This window comes from Balaenoptera physalus (genome assembly GCF_965194825.1).
Source record: "Balaenoptera physalus genome assembly, chromosome: X".
NCBI classification, from domain to species: Eukaryota; Metazoa; Chordata; class Mammalia; order Artiodactyla; family Balaenopteridae; genus Balaenoptera; species Balaenoptera physalus.
This window is the reverse complement of record NC_138903.1, coordinates 38,516,143-38,529,714: the sequence shown is the minus strand read 5'-3', so window position 1 is coordinate 38,529,714 and position 13,572 is coordinate 38,516,143. Positions and strand designations below refer to the sequence as shown.

General features: G+C 36.5%; 1 long non-coding RNA gene across 1 annotated transcript in view; it reads left to right on the top strand.

Annotated features, from left to right (window-relative positions):
* LOC309652669 overlaps positions 1-12,899 on the top strand; it is a 128,899-nt gene extending 116,000 nt beyond the window's left edge. Inside the window, exon 2 of the long non-coding RNA XR_014258871.1 lies at positions 9,230-12,899. This is a non-coding gene — a long non-coding RNA (uncharacterized lncRNA). The remainder of the gene's footprint in view (positions 1-9,229) is intronic.
* Positions 12,900-13,572: the final 673 nt, after the last annotated feature.

Below are 13,572 nucleotides of genomic sequence, written 5' to 3'. Positions count from 1 at the left end.
ATCATGATTTCATTTAGTTTATTTTAACATAATTGTAATGTCTACTTTCATTATCTGTCAAATCAGACATCTAATCACTCTGACAGTTTCTGAGGCCTGTTTTTTGTTTGTTTGCTTGTTTGTTGTCATTTTTATTGTTTTGCAGTATACAGATCATACCTTCCTGTTTCTTTGCATGTCTCACAAATTTTTGTTGAAACAAATATTTTAGATAATGTAGCAACTCTGGGTAATGGTCACTCTTCTTCCTTGTTACTGTTATTTCCTTGTTTACTCACTTAATAACTGGCTGAATTATTTCACTGAAGTTTATTTACTCCAACAGTGTGAAGTCCTCGATGCCTCTTCTCAGGAGATGCAACCTTAGATATGCCCACAGTCACCCTGAGATGACAATGGTTCTGGCAAGGCTCTTTTTACTGTCTCTTTCCCTGACCACAATCAGCATTTATGCTCCACTAATTGCCAGCTGATTGCTCTATTTTTTTCCAGTAATGCCCTGGGATATAAATTGTTTCACCCATGAATTCAATCAAATTTTGGCTGCTTTGAAGAAATAGTTCCCAACTTTATAGTTTGAAGTTTGTTATGATCCCAGTAGGGCTCTTCCCACCTTTCTTATTTCCTGTTTCTCTCTGGCAAATTAGCTACCCCACAGTTTAGCCTATATCTCTAATGAATCTATCAATCTCCACCCAGTTGCTTTTTTGCCACAACTTCCACTGTTTTTGAGAGCTCCCTTAGGTTTGAACTTTTCCACACTCTGTTGCAAATAGTGTCAGTTCCTCTGAGGAGGGATTGGAGCTCTCTGTTCTATGGATTGCTTCTCCCCGCAGGCAAAATCTCTGAGCCAGAGTTCTCAAGCTAGGTGTGAGGACACTGGTACACTTCTCTCTGAGTGACAGCCACACTTTAGCTGCTAAGCACTTGGTGGCCAGGGGCCAGCAGCTCCAGGTCTCCCTGACTTGCCTCTCTCAGCATAAACCCCCCACCCCATGATCTGGGTTAAGGGTGATTGTGATCAGGGCCCCAGTATTCTCATTATCATCACACCAAGGGTGCTTACAAGTGGGGGCTCGGAAGAAGAAGGGATCCCCTACCTCTCACTTGTACTCGCCCAGAACTTAGTCTCAAGAACAGGTAGCTGGGGGCAGTATGAGAACAAATGATGTTGCACCTCTCCCAGGAAGACAGCTGTCTGACTGGAGCTGGGGGGAGAGGGAGCCCTGTGTTGTTAGTTGTACTAGTCTGGAGTAGAAGTTTCTGCCTTGCTGAGCTGGGAGAGCAGAGGGAGGTGCAGATTTTATTCAGATACACAGACTCTTAGAGTTCTCATAGAGTTTTCATAGATTTTCCTGAATAAATATTTCTTCATTTGTATTATGCCCTTAGGGCCATTCTCAGAGATTTTAAATACTTGTTGTGTGTGTTGTGTTTTTAACTAATTTTCACCAATTTTTCTGGGGAGCAGGTCCAAAGAGCTCCTCAGATTCCCAGGCCAGAAGTGGAATTCCTCAGGAAGTTTCTTAAAGTAGAGATGATACAAACGGCATGCTCTTACAATACCATATCACCAGAAATTAAAAATAAAAGCAAAAAGACTCTTCTACCTAGAATAGAAAAACCCTCTCCTAAGAAACTTTTGCAACATATGAAAAATGTAAGCCAGAAGCACAGTTTGTCTAGAATATAATGACAATAAAATTATGTATTAGAATCTAAAAGGTACAACTAAAACATTAAGAGGAAAACTCATAGCCTTAAGTATTTTATAACAATAAACATGAAAATTAGAAAACAAGTGAAATTAACAACAAATTCAAAAAGTAGGGAAAACAAAGGTTAGAAAATGAGTAAGAAAATAAAGCAAAAGAAATCAGAATGAGGGAAATTATAAAACCAGATAATAAGAAGTTGGAACTAAGAAAATGAACAGCACTAACACAGCAAAATATGAAATAAAAATACTATTTGATCTGCTCAAGAGAAATAGGGAGAAAGCACAAATACATAAAACATGTGATGACAAAGGAGCAATAACCATTGAAACCAATGAAATTACAAGACATAGCAAGAGATTACTTTGTATACCTCTATGCAAATAAATACATTTGAAAACCTTCATGAAGTGGGTAATTTTCTAAGAAAATGTAGTTCATTAAAACTGATGCCAGTAGAGACATATAGTTTAAAAAGATCAGTTTTCATAGAGAAAGTTATCAAAGAACTTCTCTCTAAAAATCAGCAAACCAAGTGGTTTCACAGGGGATTTCTACCAAATCTTCAAAAGTCAGAAAATCCCAATGTTATTTAAATAGTTTTAGAACTTAGAAAAGTTCTAGAACTTAGAAAAATGTTTCAGATGTATTTTTGAGATGGATATAACATTGACACCTGAAGCTGATACCAATCTCACTGATGCAAAAGTTCCAGATAATATATATACAAAACGAGTAGAGTTTTTCCAGGAATGCAAGAAAGTTTCAATATTTTTAAAAAATCTATTAATTTAATCTCCATATTAATATCTTTAAAATTATAATATCCCCATAGATGTTAACAAAATAATAGTCAAAACACATTCTTATAAAAACATTTAATAAAATAGGAATTGATCCTCCCTTATGATAAAATAAAAATAAATAAAGCCAGCATCTTACTTGACACGGAATCATTGGAGGCTTTCCCTGTAAGGTTAGAAACAGTGCAAGGATCCCTCTATTTCTTTTTTTTCTTTTTGATCCCTCTATTTCTAATACCCTTAACACTGCATTGGAAATATTAGCCAGTGAAATTAGATAAAAGGAAACTTTAGGAGGCAAAAGAATTTTGGATGGTAAAATGTGATACTATCTCAGTTTTTAAATAATATAGAAATATAACGGAAATAATCAAGTGCATTAGTAACAACAAACTCTACTGTTGAAGCTATGGACAATAGAGTGGGAGAATAAAATGTATAACCAATATGAAAAGGAATATGGAAATGTCACACAAAATTACCAAATACATTTACCTTTTGACCAAGCAACAATTCCACATCAGATAATCTACTCTAAAGTCACGCCTCACACCTCCATAAGTACACACACACACAAATATACAAACACACATATAATAAAGGTTGGAATCAACACAAATGTCCTTCAATAGAGGCTGTATAAATAAACTATATTACAGCCACAAAATGGAGTGTTACACAACTTTGGAAAATAATGAGGAAGATCTCTATGAGTTGAAGTGGAATAACTTCCAGGATATACTGTTAAGAGAAAAATGCAAGGCACATAACAGTATATATAGTAGGCTGCCATATGGATAAGAAAGGAAGGGAAATAAAAATACATATACGAAAATGAGTACTGGAAAGGTAAACCAGGAAACTAAAAAAGGCAGATTTCTCTGAGTACCTCTTTGCATATGTTTTGATGCAGGAACTGTGTAAATGTTCCACTGTATTCAAAAATAGAATTTAAAAAATCCTAAAATTGCAAACAAGTGGGAAAAAGTGATCCTGTGTGTCAGAATGGTTAAAAAAGAAAAAAAGAAAGAAAATTATTTCAAGTGATTATAGAACATAGTACTCTGCTTGTACATCTTTACTGGCATAATAGTAAGAACAGAAAAGAACTGCAAAGAAACGATGATAATCTTTCTTCACTTAATAGTAGTATTGGAATAGTGATTTTGAAATCTTAAGTTAATGTTATCAGAAACCATATTTTCCATGTACGAAAAAAAGAAAAACAAAGGTCAAGTCAAAGAAATTCAGTAAAAATTCTGTATTGTTAAACTTGGATTGAAAATTCCCATGTGGACTTGTGAAACTAGGCCACTAAAAGGGCCAAGAAGCAATCACACATCCAGTAGCAATGGGTACTTTTAGCTCTCATATCTCATTTTCCCTCTGAAATGAATCAGAGCTCATTGGAGAAATGGTTAATTTCAGGTCTGGGGCAGGGAAAATTTAAAGTTAGTCTGGTTCATCACCTGGCAAAAGTAAGGAAGTGCTCAAAACTAACGGAAGTATGCCAAAAAGATACAAAGTAAGCAGGTTTTTAAAAGTTCTCATTGGTCTGCAATATTACTCAGCTGTACAAAGAATGAAATAATTCCATTTTCAGAAACATGGATGGACCTGGAGATTATTATACTAAGGGAAGTAAGTCAGAGAAAGACAAATATTATATGATATCACTTATATGTGGAATCTAAGAAATAATGCAAATGAACATACTTACAAAACAGAAACAGACTCACAGACATAGAAAACAAATTTATGGTTACCAAAGGAAATAGGGAGGGGAGGCATAAATTAGGAGTATGGGATTAACAGATACACACTACATACTACTATATGTAAAACAGATAAGTAACAAGAATTTACTGTGTAACACACAGAACAATATTCAATAGCTTGTAATAACCTATAATGGAAAATAATCTGAAAATATATGTATACGACTGAATCACTTTGCTGTACACCTGAAACTAACATAATATTATAAATCAACTATACTTCAATTTTTAAAAGTTACCATTGGTCAATTTTGGGAGATTTTAAGCATCAAAAATCTTAACCTTAAGTGATGGTGTCCTACTGATACTCCCTAGTCCTACTTCAGTGATGGTGTCCTACTGATACCCCCTAGTCAGTGGACTTCTGACTGTCAGCACCTGTATTTCTTTGCCTGAGGGCTTCTTCTGGATGTTGAAGCCCTTTTGGCTGATAATACCAGGGAATTATTGCTCCCTACCAGCAGTCTTTAAAAAATGACCGACAGAAGTTGGTGGATAAATACCCCTCAAATGAGATAACTCTAAGACACATGTACTACACTAGCTCTCCGAGTTCTGCAGCAGGATTAATTAATTAATTGCAGTGGTTAATTGCAGTGGTAAACAGCTAAGTAACACTCCCTGATTATCCTCCTTCTCTTCCCTGTCTCATTTCCCTATTCCCCTACCAGTGGTTTTGGAATCACCTCATATAACTACCTGTACTTGAGTCCTGTCTCAGGGTCTGTTTCTGGGAAAACACACACTTAGCCTATTATAATTCTCAAAATAAGAAAAAGGGGGGAAAATGAACTCACTTGTCATCACTGGAGATGATTTACCCTGAAAATTGCTAATTAAAGGGAAAGAATGAAGTAATCACCCTCGATGAAGAACTGAAATTCATTCCCAGTTGATCAGTGAATGTTCTTCTTTGCAGCAGAATGGCAACTAATAAACACAGAGTAATTGACAGATTTAGAAAATTATCATTCTATAACCACAAATGATATCATTGATCCAGGCATCAATGTACATTAAAACCATTATGTAAAAGGGTGATGGGAAAGAGAAAAACTTTCAGTTTTCAGGAGACATATTAATAAAGGTAGATGTTAAATGAAAACATGAGGAAAAATTCTGAGAAATCCAGATTATGAGATATGCCACTAGTCAACTGTACTGATCACTTTAAAAAGTCAGTATCATAAGAATAAGTTGTAGGGATGACTATTCTAGGATAAGCGTTTAAGGAAACCAAACCAAATGTAATGAGTGAAACTTGATTAGATACTGTGTAGAAAAAAAATTGTTATAAAAAGGACATTTGGGGGAAAATTGCCATTTTTATATGGACAGAGTATTACATAAGGTAAGGGAACCATTAATTTTCCTAGTTGCAATAATGATGTGGAGGTTATATAGGAGATGACCTTATTCTTAGGAAATGTATGTGGAAGCATTTAGGGATGAATTGTCATGATGATGCCTGCAACTTAACTTATGTTTAAATGGTGTGTGTGTGTGTGTGTGTGTGTATGTGTGTGTCTGCGTGTGTTTAGAGATAGAGGTGGCAATGGAAGAAATGAGAGCAAGAGAATAATATGATAAAACATTAATAACTGTTGGAACTCAGTATCAAATATATGGGAGTTCTTTGTACTATTCTTTCAACTTTCTATATATCTGAAAATGTTCATCATAAAATTGAAGAAATATACATCTGAGGTAAATGTGGCAAAATATCAATATTTTTAAAACAGATGGTGGAGACATCCTTGTTTATTATGTTACTTTCTATGTTTCTCTTTATGGTTGACATGTTTCATAATATAAGTTAATAAATAAATAACCAAAACAAAACAAAGCACTAAAGAAATAAGTAGGAGTTGATGAGTTGAAGAAAGGGGAGACTGTATTTCAAGCTGAAGGAACAAAATGTGCAAAGCCTATGGCATATAGGAGCATGTTTTCCTCTTCAATATGGCTGCCCTGATTACTGGGGAAGGGTCTGGAGGAATGCACCATGAGGCTAGATGGCTGGCAGGAAGATCATGCAGGGCCTTGAGGACAGGCAAAAGGGCACAGAATTTAAGATGAAGGGAATGAAGAACTACAAAAAGCCTCTAAGCTAAGGAGAAACATAAATCGGAGAGGCACAGACAAGAGTAAGGAGAAGTCATGAATCTGTGGTAACAGTCAAGGTGAGAGGTGACTCAGGCCTAATCCCTGCCTGGACCAATGGGAATGGAGGTTTTGAAGAAGGAGAAATTTATTTTCAAGAATTGCCCATCCAATGCACTATTGCTCATAATACTTTCCAATTAGAGGAACCTAGAGACACTGGATCAACCCTAATGGGAAACCTCATTAGGAAGTGAATGCTTTCTAAATCCACTAAGATGAGCACCCAACTTTACAACAAATGAATATTTGTAGAACCTGTGTGGGAAGATATTTTGTCTTAGCAAAAGAAGAATTTGAGCCAAGAGGGGATACTTTCAGTTGTGGTGGTTTATTTATTGAAATTTCTCTTTTCCAAAACCAGGCACATTCTAATAAATGTTATCAAAATGGAAGGAACTCTTATAAAACTCCACCATGATTGCATTCTCTCAGATTTTAGTCACTTTCTGTCATTTGATAAATACACATCTGTCCCTTGGCTTATCATTTTAGCACTACTTTAGCCAGAAAAAGAAAAAGAGGAAAGAAGAGATGGAAAAAGAGCTGCTTCTAACCTGTGTGATATCTTTGTGTGAATTAGAAGGTTCTCCTTCCTCGATAATTTCTTAATGGATGACTACATTGTATCAATAGCAGGTAGACGCTAAATGGTCCCATGATCCCCACCTCCAGGAGTTCACACCTTTGTATAGTTCCCTCTGCTTGAGTGTGGGCAGGGCCTATGACTTGCTTCTAACCAATAGAATATGGCAAAGGTGATGGAATATCACTCCTGTAATTACATTACATTACATGACACCATCTTGCTGGCAAACTTGCTATCTTTCTGCCTTGTTGGCTTTGGAGAAGCAAGCGGCCATGTGGTGAGAGGGCATTTGGAGAGGGACACATGGCAAGGAACTATGAGAAGCCTCTAGAAGCTGAGAGTGGCCTCCAGCCAATAACCAGTGCAAAGCTGGAGCCCTCGGTCTTACAGCCACGCAGTGAATCCTGCCAATGACCCCCAGAGCCTGGTAGCAGATCCATTGCCACTAGAGCCTCCAGATGAGAACCCAGCTCTGGCCAACACGTGGATTGCAGCCCTGTAAAGGACCCAGCTAAACCATGCCCAGAGTCCTGACCCACAGAAACTGTGAGACAACAAATGTGTGTTTTTGTAAGCCACTAAATTTGTGGTAATTTATCATGCAGCAATAGACAACTAATACATATAGTAATACACAGTCTCAGCAATGACACACAGCAACCAGTTGTTGACCCACTTTAGCTGATTGTATCTGTCTCGAAACTCCCTCTGCCTCTCTCTGCTAAGAATACATGTATTTGCATATAGGCCCACCAGGATAATCCAAAATAAACTCCGCATCTCAAGATCCTTAATCACATCTTTTGCCTTATAAGTAATAATCACAGATTCTTGGCATTAGGGAGTACATATACCTTGGGGGGTTCACTTTTCAGGCTAGCACAGTGACCCTAGAAGTGGCCTATGTGTAAAGGACAGGGAGGGGCAGGAGAGGAGGACAAGAAAGCAGTGGAACACTATCTTTAGGGCTAAAGCAGCAGCATCCAGTGAGGTTGTAAGTAAAACGGCTTTGTAAGTTGTTGGCTAGAACACATGCATCTCACTAAAAATTGGACAAGGCCTGTTCAAACTCATCCCATGTGAGTCTGAAGATCTTTTCAGAGCCTGAAAGCAGCAGCTGCTTGTGCCCAGGCATACCCCCGCCCTCCATCACTGCACAGTTCCACCCTCCTCAGCACGTAAGCCACACATGCTCCGTCCCCAGGTGAGGTGACTGAGACAGGTGCAGAGTAAAGGGGACTGCTTACTGAGGGCATCCAGACACTCAAAGTACAGTCAGGGGCAGGCATTGACCGTGTATTCCAGGACTCAGCCAAGAGGCCTGAAGTGTCTACACTCCCCTTCAGTGCTCTCGTGTAAGTTAATTCTGTAGATGTCCACAGTGTGAATGGTACCCCCATAGATATGGGAACTTTGTACAGTGCACAGTCTGAACGACTTTACACAGAGACTGGGGGCAGGAGGGTGTCATGAGGAGCAGTGCTCATTCTAGAATCCTGAAATCACACTGCTAAACCAAATCTCCAGAAGACTCGGTTCAGTTGGCTGCCTCAAAGGAGATAAACATCTAAAAATAATAACCTCGATACGTGAATACCTATCCTATTTTAAAGCATTCCATAATTGCTAGTAATGCGCAGCATATGGCTACGCTCACATCTTTTCAGTGTTGCTGAGCTTTCATTGCCTACTGAGGAGCAGTGAGCTTCATCACACTTTATGTGTTTGTGAGAAGTAAAATGAATTCAAATATTGGCACTTCAGTCTATGGAAGACCCCTAGATATCACTATCTAACTGGTGATGTGAGTCAATCACCCACTTTGGCTAAGGTTCAAAAGGGCTCTGTGGTTTTTGACGTTGCATATATACAGCTTGATAACAGCCAAATCAGTAGAAAGAACTTGTCATGGTTAGTTGTGACCACTTAAGTCAGACTAAAAAGAAGACGACACTAATGCCATCTATGGAAATATCCTAAATTCACTTAGGGACCTATAAACCCATTCCCAAATACAGTCATGCTGACTTTGACAAATCATAATTTGTTTTATTCTTTTCATGTACACACTGACTACCTTGATGACCTTTTACTTCCTATTAACCTCCTAGTAGATATCTAAGAATAGCAGATAAATCTTCCTGTCTTTTGGAAGAGATCATTTTAATATAATCAAAGCTGCACTGACGTCTGTGTAGATTACATCCATTGCTTCCTTTATATCTGCATGGCCTGTCAATCTATCAAGCAAAGACCATCATTGATTCTAGCATGATTGTCCCTGCTGCTTGAACTCATCTGATAATTGCAAATTTTAAAATAAATAGTTTTATCATCCCAATTGTTGAAGCTAAGCTTACACATCCATTAGAGTCAGACGTAGCCACTTTCATATGTGTGCACTAGCCGGATGCATATCATTTTCTTTAAGAGCGGATGAGTCACAAGACTGATCAGTCAGTCTCCAGGTCCCCAAACATATGGCGGTACCCTGGTGATTTCATTCTAACTAAAAAAATAGCCCCAGAGAAAATGTTTTCCAAAATAGTATTCTTTCAGTACTCCACCTTGTTCTCAACCATAGTAAAATCAAAATAAGTTATTCCAGCAATATTGGCCTGGATAGGGCACAAGTATGGGTTTTCACCAGGCCTCAGAAAACCCCATCTGACTAGAGAGAGGCTGATCCCAAAAGTCTTCTCCCCTCAGAAGTCAATTCAAATTGCTATTAATCATATTTTTATATTTTCCCCAGGTGATCTATTTTACTTGCATAGAGCTAACTTCAGGAGGCTTAAAAGGTGATAGAACCATATACCAAAATGAGAACAAAATAGTCTTAGCCACACCCTTTTCAAAATAAAGCGAAGCCAAGCAAACTTGTAGAGTTCAGTTATTTTTATTTTCCTCTATGTTAGTTCCGAGTTTCTTTCTCACCTTATTGCACTGTCAAAGACCTCCAGTACAATGATGATGGCAGGCAACCTTGTCCTGTTCTCAGTCACAAAGTAAAAGCTTTCAGCATTTCATGATTAAGAATAGTACTTGTGGTAGTTTTTTTCTGTAGATAACTTTATCAGTTTAAAAAAGTTCTCTTTTATTGCAAGTTTGCTTATTGGAGTATTTACCTCCATAGATGGATATAGAATGTTATCAAATTTTTTTCAGCATCTATGGAGATGATCATATGACTTTTGTTCTTAATCCTGTTATTGTGGTGAATTACACAGATTAATTTTCTAGTATTAAACCAACCTTGCCTTTCTGGAATAAACTCAACTTGATTCAGATGTATTATATTTTTTATATATTGCTAAATTTGAATGACTATTAGATTTCTTGGATATTACATAAATGTTCTCAAGGGACATACATTTTCCTGAAGTATTATTTCTTATGATATCCTTTTTAGATTTTTATTATCTTAGTTATGCTGGTCTCATAAAATGACTTGGAACATGTTCCATTTTTTTTTTCCTATATTTTAGATGAGGTTTTGCCAGATTGGCATTCTATTTTCCTTAAATGTTTGGTAAATAGAATTTACTAGTGAAGTCATTTGGGAATTTTCTTTGTAGAAAATCTTCTAAATTCCATTTTTTTTAATGTTGTATTAATCAGGCTCTCTTTTCTTATTCAGGCTTATAAAGTTGTATCTTTCTATAAATGTGTCTGGTTAATATAAATTTTAAAAATTTATTTGCATAAAGTTGTATATAATAGCTTCTAATATATTTTTAAATCTGTAGAATGTGCAGTGATATTTTGTGATTTTTTATCTATTTTATTTGATTCAAAGTACCAATTTTATCCTTGCTGATTCTCTTGTACTTTTTTCCATTTGATTAATTTTTGTGTTTTATTATTTTCTTCTTTCTACTTCCTCTGAGTTTAATTTGCTTTCCTTTTCCTAATTTCTTGAAATGAATGCTTAGCTCATTCATTTTCACCCTTCCTCATATGATACATGGGTTAAAATCTCCAGCTTCCAGCTGAAGGCCAGCAAGAACTGAGGCTCTTGAATGCTGCCAACAACCATATGAGCATGGAAATAGATTCTTCCTCAGCAGAGCCTCAAATGAGAACCCCATTCTGGCCAACACCTTCATTGCAGCCTTGCAAAGGACCCAGCTAACCCATGTCCAGTCTCCTGATCCACATAAACTATGAGTTAATAAATACCTGTTATTTTAAGCCACTAAGTTTGTGGTAATATGGTTATGCAGCAGTAGATAACTAAAACAATGTGTTTGTGTCACCTTTATTACTGAAGGAAATGATTGCTGAGTATAGAATTCTAGGATGGTGGTTGTTTTCTTTCAACATTTTAAAGATGCCATCCAAGGTATTTGGGCTTGTCTCCTTATGTATCTGGTTAATTTTCATTTGCCAGATATCATATTTATAAAATATTTATAGAAATAATATGAGGCACAGGATCATGTTAGCCTCCTCCAGAGTAGGTTTTCATTTGCTTCTGCCATGGTCTGGGGACTTAGGTAACCCAAGATCACTTGAATCCACTCAGGGATTGAAACAAGTTGAGCTGCAGTATCTGTGAGGGTGCACCTTCACTCCTAGGATATAGCCTGTCTATGGTGCCAAGGCCACAGAGTCCTGAATGCCATACCTTGTATCTCTATCCTTATAAAGCTATCAAAAGTGGCATTCAAGGCTGCTAAAATTCAAGCGTTTTAGGCTCTCAGTCACCTGGTAAGGAATTGGCAAATGCCCCAGGTGAAAAGTGACCCCCAACTCTGGTTCACTCCCTAGGTAACCATCTTCTTTCCTATTGCCCCTGGCCCAGTAATTCTTCACTCTATTTTTAGCTATCTGAACTGGCACTTTGCAGAATATTTTAAATATAATATTATATTATATTATCATGTATTAATATGTATTATGTATTATTAATAATATATTAATATATGCTATAATATAATTATATACCATTATATATTATGTATTAATAATAATATATCATATTCGATATAACACATATTATTATATAGTGTACTCATTATTATGTATCTATATCTATATCTCCCAGCTTCTTTTTTTAGCTGTCTTCAGCAGGAGGGTTGGTCTTAATTAACTGGTCCACCCTTACCAGCAGAGGAAGTTCTATATCCAGGATCAGCACAATCATCACATCAGTTCATCTGTGACCCTCTTAACCCAGGTTCTCTGCTCTTCCCACTTAACCTGCATCACTACCCTGATGGTGTCCCTTCTACTCCATTCTCATTCTGCTTCCAATCTGCCAGAGCCTGTGTAAGATACAGGAATGCTGAGAGCATCATCCACAGCGCAGTTCATGCATTTATTTACACTGAAGACTATCTCAATTCCGAACTCCAAAGAAGAAAACCTTAATTTTCTCTTCACTGGCTCCACATCCAGATTTTATCAATTATCCAATTTAGCTAGCACTCAGGGACAGAACTTAGGCAGAACTAATCTAGTTCTATTTTTATTTTTTCTGTGAAATGGCAGGCATATATCCAGCTCTCTGACAAGTGAGGAACTGGATGTAAAAATGTCTTTAAAACTGCAATGCTCTATACAGAAATGAGGTTGCATATGCAATTCTAGGCCTTTTACATTGACTACTTTTGTTCCTCTGTCTCTATCTGTACTCCAACAGTAGTATGTAGCCTCTAGTCTTTCCTTCTCAATAGAAACTTTTTTAAAGCACCTTACCCCAGCAAATAATTTAACACATTTATTCCTCCACCTTTTACCTCCCTAAATCTTCTTACTTCTTTAAATTTTAAAAAGTGGTACTTTTAATATTATAATCATCATCTTCTCGGGATTATTTTAGCTATGTTGAAGCATAGAAAAAGTGGACCAAGCTCCAGGTAGGGAATTCATCTATCTACCAGCTAAATTCAAAGAAGTATAATTTAATAAATTTGCTATTCATTATCAAGGCGGATTCATATATAGTTCATATCATAAGCAAAAGAAGTTTTAAAGTCTCTCAAGTGTGATTTTTGAATATTTTTTAACATGTTATTTCTTTCTTCATGGATATCTCTCAAGGTCAATAGGTATTGATCTAATTCATTTTTAATAGCTGCATAGTATGAATATATTACAATTTATTTGATAGTTTTCCTATTGATGTATATTTGGATTGTTTACAGGCTTTTTTTGTCCCTACAAACAAAGATGCAACAAATATTATTAAATAGCTGCATAGTATGAATATATTACAATTTATTTGATAATTTTCCTATTGATATATATTTGGATTGTTTACAGGCTTTTTTTGTCCCCACAAACAATGATGCAACAAATATTATTAAATGTAAGACCACTTGTTCAAAGAGAATCAATTCTCAAGTAGTATAGGAGTGTTCTTCAGTCAAAAGTATCAAGTAGATGCCCACTTCCAGTAGACCTTCAAACACACTCTTAACACAAGTTTGAGTAAACTATTTAGTCCTATATCCCTCTGATCACAGGCAAAGTCATGCCAACAAACTCACACATTATATAACCTTGTTACCCTT